General features: G+C 40.3%; 1 long non-coding RNA gene across 3 annotated transcripts in view; it reads left to right on the plus strand.

Moving 5' to 3' along the window:
• The first annotated feature begins 468 nt into the window (after positions 1 to 468).
• LOC138690079 (uncharacterized) overlaps positions 469 to 13,441 on the plus strand; it is a 51,411-nt gene continuing 38,438 nt past the window's right edge. For all 3 annotated transcript variants that reach the window (XR_011328878.1, XR_011328879.1, XR_011328877.1), the window contains exons 1-2: positions 469 to 865; positions 5,790 to 5,890. This is a non-coding gene — a long non-coding RNA (uncharacterized lncRNA). The remainder of the gene's footprint in view (positions 866 to 5,789; positions 5,891 to 13,441) is intronic.

A 13,441-nucleotide genomic window follows, 5' to 3' on the forward strand; every position in this document is an offset into this window, starting at 1 on the left:
TCGGCAAGGTCCACAGAGGTGCGTTTACAGCCCCACAAAGGGTCTGTGTAAGTCCTTCAGCGCTTTGGAGCTATTGAGGGTTTCCACCAAAAGGAGTCCAGCCTAAAAACATCTCTGTGGACAAGGCGGCAGCTGGTCCAGTCCTGTTGCGTTGTGCCGTACTGGTGCTTGCTCTTGCTGAGGCCAGACACTCTTTGCTGTTGCAGCACTGAGGACCACAGCACTCGTGTTTGTGAAGCACATCTCTGAGCCTGCATTTGAATCACAGCTGTCCAGGTTTCTATTTTAGTCACACAAGAAAAAGAGAATTTTGTTAAAACTTTGTTCCTGCAAAGGGGGGTGGGGGAAGAGCCTGCTCCTCCTCTTTTGCTAGAAGTGCATTTCTGCAGAATACGGCTGCTGATAAACTGCCACGACTGTTCTCTTACCTTATGAGGTCCCTCTCCCATAAATCCCATACAGGTATGTCAGAGTCCCCCACTCCAATGCAGCATAAGGCATGTATAGCACAGATGTCTGGAGACCTTTCCTATAAGATCCAAGTCCTATGCTTTAAAGGGTGCATTGGCTTTCCATTCCATACCACTTGATATTAAAAGTCTTTCTGTTGATTCCCCAAATCTCTAATTGACTGTACTTGAGCTGTCTCATACACTTGTGCTGCTTTGATGACTAAACCCAGCCTTGTTGACTAGAAGATAGAACAACAAATTTTTTTCTCTTCCTTTTTCAGAGAGAGAGGTGCATGGGACTGCAAGTCTTCAAAGCCTGTGGTCTGTGGTCCAAGAGCTAAAAACAGTCACCAACTTCTCCACCATCTGGATGAAAAATTACAGCTCATCTTGCTACTGTTTCTTCTTCAGTGGTAAGAAAAATAGTCACTTTTAATAAGGTTTATCTATTTAAATTTTTCTCTGCCTGTAACAGGGAAGAAGCTAAAAAACTACAGTGGGATCACAGATTTATACTAGCTACCAGATTTACAGTCCTGAGAAATGTTCACATAACTGAGTGATGTATCACTCAAATATGTAAATAATTTTTCCATGGGGAGCTCTCAGACTCTGCCTCAGAGGAAGAGTTTTGCTTAAATAAGCACAGAACAGCTTTGTTGTTGCAACTTTATGGAGCTTGTCCCTTCAGGCTGCTAGTCCCAAAAGCTGTGCAAGTCCTGGCCAGGCTCGCTGATGAGCTAGCAAATGAGTTCATCTACAGACACTACCTTTCTAGCCCTGCCAGCATTCCTCTCCCAGCTCTGTTAGAGGCTGCTGCTGCCCTTTACTAATAATAGAGCACTTGTATTTTTTCAGGGAAGGGACATAGGACATCTGGGTTGTGCACAGTGAGGGTGATTCTCAAATGCATTTTTCGTGGGACTAAATTATAATAATTCAGTTTTTGGCTTGCTTTGAAGTTAGTGCAATCATGCTATGACAGTTGTGGTTCCTTACTAAAAATACAACGTGAGTTGTCCCTTAAAATGGCAATTCCTGCTCCTCTGCAGCAGCCCCCTTCCTGACAGAGAACAGTGGCATTGTTTTGCCATTATTTTTGATAACTCTTCCACCTATCCCTATTTCTTTAAAACAGGGATTTGGAGATCTTCTGTGCCAGCATCGAGAACTAGATTCAAGGGTAGAATTCAAAATTTTAGGTAAATTATTTTCAGAATATTTTGGAAGCAGATTCAGGTCAAGAGATCCAGAGACAATAGTCAGGAAAAAACTAGCCTTGTATGGAACAAAGAGGAGGATGAGGTGGAGGCACAAGAACAGCAGACAAGATAGAAGCAGGAGAGAGGGAACAGAAACTGGGTGAAATCAGGATATAAAAGTTTATAAATCTCTTTATTTTAATGTACAAAAAATACCAAGTCCTAAAATATGACACTTCCCTGGCAATGACCACATTGTTAAGAAGTTGCCTTTTGCGGAAGAAGGGGTGGATATGATCGGTGGCATTATCCCAGCCTTATGCTTGAGATATCTTTTCTTCTACGCCCATTTCAAGCAAGTGCTATTACAAGCCACACGCGCACAAAACAACTAAGAAAATAGAAGTAGGCATTATTTCAGACAATGAGAACAGAGCAAGTTTTGCATGCAGATGGCCTTCTTTGAAATCTGGCTTGCTTTCAACACATGTCAGCATGGCTATCTATCTTTCTGAGTTACTGTGACAAGAGCTGAGAATGGCTGGCTGGCTGGCTGTTTTACTGCAGTTTTTGATAGCAATTTTCAGAGATTAGGACTGGTTTGGAAAGAGAAGTTTTAGAGACTACTTTCAGAAGGTGCTTGAGATTAGCAAGTAACTTTGGCTACTCTAATGTCTCCTTCAAAGATGATAGAGGTTGAAGGAAAATCGGTCATAAAAGAGAACTGAATTTGGTTTCTTATCACATTGTGCTTGTTTAGGGAGGGCTTTTTCAGAGGTTTGTCAGAGCCAACTTCATAGCATGTGTTTCAGTAACGACAAAGGGCTGTGATCAAGGAAATAAACATACTCCTGAGTGCGATACATCTGCACTGGCGTAGCATGTGGCCTCTTGCATTGGTTGGAGAGAAATGGGATCAGCAGGCAATAAACCAGGCAAATTGTCTTTGATTATGCTTATACTAATTATTCGCTTTTTAACTTTTTTTTTTCCTTCTAATTTTTTGTTCCTCTTGTTGGCTTGCTAGTGTCCTAAATTTATCTTCTGATCTCAGTCATTAGTCTCCCTGCCCCAGTGGGAAGTCACTTCATTCAGCCAATGTGGTAAATGTTGTGTGGCTGCTTTCACAGTAGAATTATAATAACTGCTGTCAGTATTAATCACGTATTCTTGCATTAGTTTCGTAAGGCAATGCCTGGAAAAAGGAGAAGAATCATATTCACATGACAAACTGCCATAACTCTATCAACACCCACAGATAGTGACTGCTTAGCATAGCACTGACTGGGGTCTCTTATTTTATTTAAGAATACATTTCTCTTCCTTCTGACATTCACATCTGCTTTATGCTAAGGAAAATTATGCTTTCTGTCAAACTTGGGTCACATCCACTGAATCCAGTGGTAAATGAGGGAGTCAATCTATAAAAGATGTGTTCCTTAAACACTGCTAAGAAGGGAAAAGTTAGTGTGCCCATCAGCAGTTATTCTCCTTCTCTTATGCTACTCACTAGTGGTACAGGAACTTCCCCGGGCCTCACGCTTTCGATAATTTAATTGTGTTGTAACTCCTTATGATAGATAACTGCAGAACAGTATTTCCAGGAAAGTAAGACTGGCAGGGAGAGGCAGCATCTTTTACTAGCCTTGCTGATATATTTGGAAAAATCAGATGTGCTGTCAGGTTCTGAGACCCTGCACATAACTCTCTGCTTGAAAATGTTTTATATCTGCTCTGATAAATGATGTTAGCTTTGCTCCAAGCCTCACTTTCTCTGGCCATCAAAGCTGCAACACTGCTGCTATTAAAAAACACACAGAGGATCACTCTTTCCCTCCAGGTTCCCATAGGACAGAAAAATGGTTATTTTATGTCCTTTAAGATGTTGGGAGGGAAGAAGCAATGTTTTCTATATCAGTGGGTAACACTTTCTCTCCAGCTGTTGTCTGGTGGTGTCCTTCGATCACTCCTGCTTCACATCAGTTGTGATATCTCAGTGCTGAAGCTGGGCACTGAATCCTCCCACTCGCTTCTGGACACAGTCCGCACGCAGCCCACCATCAGACCAACAGCTTCTGCTCTGTTTAGACCAACAATTCAGAGATACACATTTCATAATTGTCAACTTCTGCTGTCAGCTTTTATAGACATACAAAATAGCTTTCCTTCCCCCGGCATCCATATGCTGAACTGCCAGATTACACAGATGCCCTTTTTTAAAGTTTCAATTTGCAAAGTCTCATTAAATTGAGAATTAACTGCAAATAAAGAATTTGATCACTTATGTGTCTTAAGCAATGCTACGCTGCTATGCAAACTGTTTTCTAGGACTTTGACAAGTCATTTTAAGGCTGGGTTTATCCTAGGTAGTGCCTGGTTGTGAAGCTGTGAATCCTTGACCTAAAATTAACTTTTCAGTTACGTGGAACTAAATGTTCGAATGGACTTTCCAAGGAATCTTTGTGCTTAACTTCTGCACCTTTGATTGTACACCTTACATATTGAAGGGAAACAGAAGACAAGAGAAAAAACAGAGGCCAGAGAAAGGCAGCAGTTTGCCCACAGTCAAACAGAAGGTGGGAGCCAGGGCAGAGTTGCAGGGTCTCAGCTCCAGCCATGTGCACCAGGTGCTGGTTGTGCGCTGCATCCCTCCCTCGTATTTTCTAACAGCAATTTACCCGGGCTTCGTAAGCTGGCTGGCTGTGCTTCTGCAGGGTGAGGATATTTGAAAAGTAGAATACAGAATCATGTGTTTTTCTCACTATAAACTAGAAAAATAGAGTTTGTGCTTGGATTTGTATTTATTCATGACAGTTTTTCCAGGATGATGTAATATATTAAATCTAAATATTTATACTAATGCACTTTCATAGTTCCACTTAGACCAGGAAGATAAAGAATGTTTAACAAATGTGTGAGCTGGCTATGGCTGTTATTTTTCTGTAAGGATTACCACAGGGAATTGTAATGCTCATTTAAATACCAGGAGATTCCCATCTAAGACAGGCTGGCATCCTGACTTCACTGACCTCCTGTTCGCACAAAAATCAATCGGTGTGTATAGGCCTTGCTATATTTGAAGTGTGACACAGCTTAAAATGTTTTTGGCCAGCACTATGCCGAGCTATATCAGCAAGCATATACATATAGCTTCCTGATGTTTTGATCAGTATGGTTATAGCTATTCCAGAGCAAGGAAATGGTACAAAAATCACACACAAGCACCAAGGTACCAAAGCCAATATTTGTAATATGGGCCAAATTTGATTGACGTTAAAATGTATTAATTAACAACAGACGATCTAGCACATCTGCTAATGTTTCATTTTTCTTTAGAGAGTAAGAAATCAAAAATCTCCGTGTTCGATATGTTCACATTTCTTGTGCTTCGTTAGCTGCCCTGTGTGTGGACACTGTAAGTTTTGCCATCTATCACAGTATCAGTAATGCAGGATGGCTTATTCTTAGAAACATGAGTTTGTATGAGCAGGGACTCTTTATTTCTTGGGCTTTCTTCAGTTTAAACATTCAAGTTTGTGCAGTTCTTTTCTGTGGTTGTATGTCCTGAAGAAAAAGAAGGTAACATCTGTGAATGATACATTCTTTTGCTGACCTTGTGTTCATCCCAAGTTGAGGAGCTTTTTGACTGATTGGCCACTGTATTTCCATGTTTGGATTTGACACATCAAGTTAGGGCAGAGACATAGCCCAGATCAGGACTGTCTGCAGGTAGAGTCATCTGTTTTCAGGCTGTAAGATTTCAAAAGTTAAAATGGATTAATATCTGAGTACTCCTTAGATGCCATTTTGTGGTAGCTTTATAAAAGTATGACTCAGAGCATGTAATTAATTCCTGAAGTATTTCATTCTTTGACAAGTTTTGCAACAAATGTGACTTCACAATAATGATGCAAACATTTTGTTTCCAAAATGGCAGAACGAGTTCAGCTGTAACATTTCTGCTGGGGCTATAGCAACATGTTTATTTCTGTGCTCAGGAAAAAAAATCCAGTAAAGATGAATGTATTTCACTTTAAAGCAAGGAAAGAATTGTGAGATCCAAAAATATCTGTGCGTATATATAAAGTTTATTAGAGACTTCTGTCATTAAATTTCTTCATGATTTGTTAAATAGGGAGAAGAGCTGGAAGATCTATTACCTTAATGATTACTTAATGGGAGAAGACTACTGAAGTTCTGGGACAGTGTTCACACAATTATCTACACTGCTTGAAGGTAACTATCCATATTGCTTTCAAAGTCTGATTCACTGAATATAAGAATGTCAGTGCAGCATCAGAATAAAGATTAGTTTAGGTAATTTGCTGTCAGGGCCAGTAGCAGATGCTTAGAAATGAGCACCAGCTTATGGCTTTATAATACAGCTTGAGCCAAGATAACAGCTCGCTACTGCCAAGAGGGAAAGGTCCTGCTCTTTCTTTCAGCTTCTGCGCCCTCAGCTTCTGGAGTCATAAACCCCAGCTTGCCTGTGCATTTCTGGTGCTCGTCCAGACACACAGTAAGCCAATTCACTGAAATGGCAGAAAACTCACTTAAATAATAATAAAAGTAAGTGCTTTTGTCTTTGGTGAGTTGAGCTGGCTTGCCTTATGATCGGTCAGGTTGCAGAGCCAGATGGAGAGGTCGTGCACTTGGGGTCAGTGGATGTGGGAGGAAAGAGCAGGGAAGGCTGGATAGGAGGAGGAATGAAGGAAAAAACTAAGAAGGAAGGGTAGGGGGGAGTGAGGCCTCCCAGTTGTGTCAGCAGTGAGACATTTATTTGGCTAAACCATCTATTTTTGCCTGTTTGACACCTACTGGAAAATCCAGCTGATCTTCCCAGAGAAGCATTTACAGCGGGTGGAAGAGCTCTTTCCTGAATGGAAATAACTAATTTACAATTTATCAACAAGTCTGTACTTAGGTTTTTTCCCACATGTGCATTACTTACACTCATGTTCTTGAGTTTCATTGGCCATTTGATTGCTTGGTCATTTCACATCATGCAATCCTTCTGTGACAGTTCACTGTAGCCGGAGCTGTAGGCTGCACTAGATCTCAGGATCCAGAAATTGTTGTATCATCTGAAAACTTTGTCATGTCACTTTTTAGCCTTTTTCATGTTACTCTATTTATATGTTGAAGAATACAGATCCCAGCACTGAACCTAGGAGGATCACGACAACTGCATTTCCACTGTGAAAACTGACTGTATATAGTTCAGTGCTCTCTCCTACTTTTATAAGCAGTTATCAGTCCTTGAGGGAATCTTTCCTTCCAAACTGAGAGGGCTGAAGGGCTTTTGATACGGAGCACTGTTGCCACCGTTGTTGGAAGGTGACAAACTGACCACTTGAGCATTGATTCTGTCCATATGATGGATGACTTCCCTGAACAAAAGTCATGTTGATACATATATCATATTTACTATTCATTCTCTTCTTTGGCTTGGCGTTTTTTCTGTGACTTTCACCAGAGGCAGGGAGCCCTTGTTAAAGATTGGTGCCACACTGCCACCTTCCATTCCTCTAGCACTTCATCGGTGCTAAGCTATAGATCACACGTCATGGCAGTTCCATAGCTGAAGTGCTTTAAACTCTTGAATAAATATCGTTTGATCTGGGTAGTTTTTCACTGTTCGGTTTCTCAATTTGTTCCAAGTCATCCAGTATTGATTCGCTAAGTTGAGGTAGTTCTTTCTGCGGAAGAATGTCTCCGTTGTAGGAAATTCACAGACACTTTTAGGGCCATTAGATGCTTCTGAAAATCTCTGAGGTTCTTTTGTAGCTTGGCAATATGTCCAATCACAAACATTAAATAAATAGTCACTGTGGTAGGCAAAAAAACCCTCTGTGAATGCAGGGGGGGTGAGGTTTTTTTATAGGTAGCAGAAAATTGTGTGCATGTGTGTGTGTGAATGTCCGAACATCCCAGCTGAAGGAAGATGTTGGAATTGAGGAGATCAACAGAGACAAATGCTAGGGGATGCCCAGGAACCTTGGTGGTAAGACTGCAGACTGACAACTGCAGGCAGCTGCAGGGCAGGAGCCAGCCTGACTTGCAGCCCGACCTTCCCAAGCCAGGAGGGATCTCCCGACTGCGGAGGGAAGTCAAGACCTAGGGAAGATTGTGCTGATGGGAGAGTACAAGCATGGGAAATAATCAGTTGGTTCTTAAATAAAAGCCAGTATCCAGATCTACTGTGGGTTGTTGCTTGCTCTGTCTCATCCTTGACAAGCATGAGTCAGACCCACTATAGCTTTTCTTTTTTTTTCATTTGTCCTATAATAATAAGGTGAGGCTTCTTTTTGTCCTTTTTTGTTCTGAGTCTTGAAATGCACTTTGACCATATTTTCAAGTGTTGCATCTCAATTAGTAATACAAGAAATCTACTATTATTTTGGGGAAAGGTTGTATGTTCCCCTAAGTGGAGAATAAATGAAAAGCTTCATTGTTATTCATCTTGCTATAAAAGTTGAAGAACTGTCGATACTGGACTAAGACGACAGCTATAAATAAAATCAGATCTGGCACTATTATTATTTAAGCTGAAAGTGATTTCCTGGGGTAAGGGTACATTTAATTGATCTTCATTTTAAATTCATTATGTTTTATTCTGTGCAGTTAACTCTCAACTTGTAAGCAAAACTTATGTTTATTCTACCGCAAAACTAATCTTTAGAAAAATAGTACTGCTTTTTCCTGACCTGAAATATCTAACACAATATAGATAGGAGTTTAATATAGTGAACTCTAACCTAAGTCAGGTGTTGTGAGTGGTCAGCTATCCAGCTATTCAGCATGCCAGTGAAGGTAGGACACGTTCCCTAGACAGCTGGCTTCAGGGCAAGGAGTCTTGTACCCCAGAAGCCTTCACTTTGAGCTGCTGTTCCTGAGGCTGATAGGCACCTGACTTTCTTCTTAGATTAGTGGTGGGTACCCAGAGTCATAGCCAACCTCAGAGCATCAGTTATTTTGTTCTGATAAAGCTAAACCGGAATGTCACTTTGATTTGTCAGTTAATTACCAGCATTTTGCTTTTTTTTTTTCTTGGAACATTTTGGGGATTTTGTTCATACTTACTTACAGAACTGCTTACTCACTCATTTATCTCTTAGTTTTCTTCTGGTCAGGAACATAGTGAATAGCAGCCAACATCATTGTAACAGTATTGCAGATATCTCCAAACTTGATGCCGAGCCATATATCAAGATTTCACTGTGGAAACCAGAATTTGATAAGAATAGCACTCTTCAGTTTTATGGATTGAGATGTAATAAGAATCAATATGGGAGTTAAATCTAAGCAAGTTCAGGAGAGTGATAACATACTGCTTTAAATGGTGAGAATGATTGGTCATTGAAATAAGTTATCTGTTGATTGGAGTGGATATCCTGCAAACTAGAAATATTCAAATCACTGTTGCAGAGATTTTTGGAAGGGTGTACTTGCTTCAGCCTCAATGAAAAATTGTTACAGGAGAGAGTGATGGTAGGGATCAGATTATATTACCACAGTTTTCTGTTTTAGTCTTAAAACTCTATGAATTTTATTTCTTGGACCGGAAATGTTTTCCTTCTGAATTATTTACCAGTTTACATTTTTATCATCTTTCTTCACATCTTTACTAGGGTAGTAAAAGAGTAAGTAAACAAAAGTTTGGGGCTTTTATTTCTGGAGGGCAGAAAAAATTCATGCCTTTCAAGTCACAGTCAGCTTCCCCTCTTCTTTCACCTCCTTGTAGTCACTGATAAGGGTAGATATATTCCTCTCCCTCTCCCTAAGCATGTGCTGAGCTCAGATATTCCATGTCTCATAGCTCTTTGGAGATAATCGTATGCCTAAGTGCACAGTGGAAAGGACTGGATTTTTATTGTATTGCGTATTTTTTCTGTCTAGAAAGATTGGTAGAAAGGTTAGCAAAGCAAACAAAATTAGTAAGAAACTTAAGGTGGAAATAACCTCATCCAGCAGACTGAACATCTTTGCTATAAGAGTTTTCTTCCTCTTCAAGTCTTTTCAGTTGTGGCAGGGATGCTGAAGCCCAAGTAACAGCTCTAGGACTTTTAACATGCTCAGACAATTTTACCTCTGTGTCATCGCTTTGAACCTGTGGCTAGTTCAGTGACTCACGACAGGAAATGCTAGTTTCGGTTCAGTTCCTAGTAAAAAGCACATACTGACCTCGCACTGCCAGCTGTCACAACTGGCTAGCGCCCTTGCCTTTGATCTCTCCAAGCCCACTCAACTCTTGCTGTTCCATGGAAAGCTTTGCTTTCATACTAAGAAGGGATCTTTACTTAAATGAACAGGATACTGCTTCTGTCCTTGTTCTGTGAGTGGTTCTGATACCATTAAATGTTTCCTTTTCCACTATTTTTATGTTTACAGTGGTCAGCTCTTTGCCTTCCAGGGGTAAGGCAGCTCCTGGAAAGAAGCACAAAACATGGCAAACGCCACCTTGGCATATTAGCTTGATCCTAGCTCAAGCGAAGTTCCTACCAGGATTCTCTAAAGAATTGTGGTTTTCACTGTTCGGTGTTGTTTGATTGACTCTAATTAAGGTTACCTCCCTAAAACTTATTGTTTCAACCAAGTTTTCCTGGTCAGAACACAAGATTTAATCAACACATTCAGCGTTAAAGAATGCGCTGCCTTCCTTACCCTTTTGGCCCAGGAGAGTAATCAAAAGATGCATTACACTGTACTTCCAGTGGCAATGAATGTTTTTTCACATACTGAATTAAAAATGAGGAAGTGTGCGCATATGCACATCTTCATGCAGGTTATTTCCAACAGCCTGGGTCTCTAACCAGCTGTTTTCTCTGTTCCCTTCTCGTGGCTTTTGCAGCAAATGTGTTATTGTGAAGATTAAGATTTTGATGAGGGAAAATGGGAAGTCCTTAAGTCATTGTTTTCCTGCAGCCTGCATGGCTGGCTGGGGAGCATAAGATGTGCCTACTTGACAACTTAGTGTAAAGGGGTAGAACCAACCAATTCATTTTCCACTGACAGCTGAAAACCTCTGGTTTCTCTCCCTTTCCTGCCTTCCTTTTCTATGCTTCTGATTGCAGGGGTCACTACAAACTAGTTCCAACTAGTTGCTAACAGCTGTGCTGTTAATTATTTTATTGGCCATCACAGATACCAGCAGATAACATTTTTGCTTGATTTCCCATCTCTTCTTTACGTTTCTCCTTGTCCCTGCAGTGGGTATCAACAACTTTCCCAATGGAAGAGGTGAATGCTTAAAATAAAAATGTATTTATTTGCAAAGGGAGGTTTGAAGGGCAACAAAGTGCACTCTTTCAGACATGCTTTGGTATTTCTTTTTGAATTACAGCCTAAAGGAAGGCATTTCTTCACCTATTGTGTCTACAAAGCATCATAGAGGGTGGGATCATGGTGTCCCCTGGACTTGTCTGTTTTATATTGATTACTGTCTTCCATCTCCTAGAAAGCCAAATTTTATAGGGTTGTACAGTTATATAGTCAAATATTATAGACTCGTTATAGGGATAAGTTCATGAGTTATAGAAGGTGTATGGTATAAAAGCAGATATAAAACAGGATTATAACTTTAAGGCATTCATTCATTTGAATGGATCTGATGAAGTACAGTAATGTTAGAGCTCACCCTAAACATGCCTTCATTGTGTGATGAGCCAAGTACCACCTTAATTTTCTCCCCAGTTCTACTATCTACGTAGAAAATACTGATACCAATGAGCCAATAAATCCTTCCCAGCAAGGCAGTGGGTGACTACCCTCTGGGCTCCAGGTGGAAGCGATCTAGAAACAGGTTAGGAGGCAACAAGGATGTAATTCTCCCATGCCTTTCCTACAAGTCCCCTAGGAAGACAGGTAGCTTTTCACCCAATTAATAAGCACTATATCTGTGCCCGGGGTTGTAGGAGCTGCTTTCAGAAGCACAAAGGCCAGCTACTCAGGTAGGGTTTTACTATGAGTATGTTTTTTGCCTGTATTCTATCACTGCGGGTGCTGGGTATCTGTGTTCACACCGGTTGTAGATTCCTGCTTGAGATACCAGCCCTTTTCTAAAGCTTCTCTTCTCTAGAAGCATATAACTTAATTTTTTTGTTTAGACAATAGTTGAGATATTTTGCAAGGAAAACCTTAAAAATAATACCCCCCCTCGCACACACACACATTTATCAGTAAATAAGTGAAACTAATAACTCAGAATGGCAGCTACCCTCTTCTGGTACTCTGTAATGCAAATTCCTTCCCAAACAAGAAAAAAGGACCATTGAGGAACCCAGCAGAGCCTCCTGGTATCTCCATGCCCTGCTGAAGTAAAGTTAAAATTTTCCAGAAGTGATAAAAGGGAAATGAAATTATGTTTCCTGATAATGAGTGGGATTTCTTAACAATACTGTTTAAATTTAACTTTAATTGCATTGAGAAAGATGGTGATAAAGCTTCTGGTAAAATGTATTGCTAAAAAATGCTACTAAAAATATAGCAAAACATAGGAATAATTTGTCTGGTTGTTGTGGTGTGCCCATTACCAGTAGCTTTTAATAATACACTAAAGTTAGATAAGCATCTGTCAATGTTGCAGTAGTGCAGTAGGTCCCGCCTTGGGGCAGATGAGTAAACTAGTTATTTAGACTGAGGTCCCTTACAGCCCTAATTTTCTATGATTGCACACCATCCCAAGGAAAAAGTCTGCTGTGCTTGTCACCTGTGCTATGAATGGTGAAGGTACGAGGTGCTGTTCTGTACGTCTGAAGCTTTGCTATGTGCCCCCATAACAAGTGGGACAGTGGGGAGGTGAATACTGTTTCTGCCTTGCTATTTGTGGTGGCTGATGCTACTTTTACACCAAGAAAACCAGCGTAATCCTGCCCCTAGCCATAGGCTGAGCCTGGGCTGCGCTGTGGAGTAGAAACCCCTGACAACTCCTCAACAGGCAAGGGATCTGGGAAGGCAAGCGTTCTGTGGGACACCTGTAGCAGTAATTCTGCAGTATGTTTGCTCTGGGGAAGAGAGCTACAGACTTGGGGGAATACATCTGCAGGTGTTGCACCCTGCTGCACTACTTATTTATCCGACTGGCAACACAGAAGTGTTCAGAGATTTAATTTATGGTTTGAATTCACTTTGAGGGGGTTGCCAGAAGGTCCAAGAAAACCTGTTCACTTCCTGTTTAAAAATTCTATAATCTGTGGAGTGTAAAACCATTTGAAGCAAAAAAGAAATCCGTTAAATAGTTAAAATGGTAAATCAGTCAGGTTTTCATAGGATGTTATTTTTTCTTCTATTTTAACTTTGACTGATTTTGTATTCCCTATACATGTTAGATAGACCTACTAAAAGCTTCTTAAATACATGAAATGTTTTACCTACACAATTTCTGAGATGAAGAATGGATAGATACTGTTAGCAGCTGATAAAGAACATCTCACTTAAGGTTCATTTGTATTGTTTGTGTCATCCCAACAAATTGCTTGGCATTTGCTTTAAAATTTGTACTGAAAGACAAACTAAGTAGAAGTGTAGCGGTAATGGAGAATTGGGTTTTGCTGTTAGATAAAACTTTGCATGACAAGGAATGTACAGCTGGATGGGCTCAAACTAGAAATTTCTTCATGTGATTCTTTCATATGTTACTTTTTACTGAAAGAAGTGGAATCAAATGAAAATTAATTTTAAATGTAGTGGGGTTTTTTGGTCTTTAAGATAAAATTGTAGGGTCCAAGGTGATTTACCACATAAATAATCTGGATTAGCAAAGATTATATTAACTCCTTACATTTACAT

Source organism: Haliaeetus albicilla, chromosome 19 (assembly GCF_947461875.1).
Source record: "Haliaeetus albicilla chromosome 19, bHalAlb1.1, whole genome shotgun sequence".
NCBI lineage: Eukaryota > Metazoa > Chordata > Aves > Accipitriformes > Accipitridae > Haliaeetus > Haliaeetus albicilla.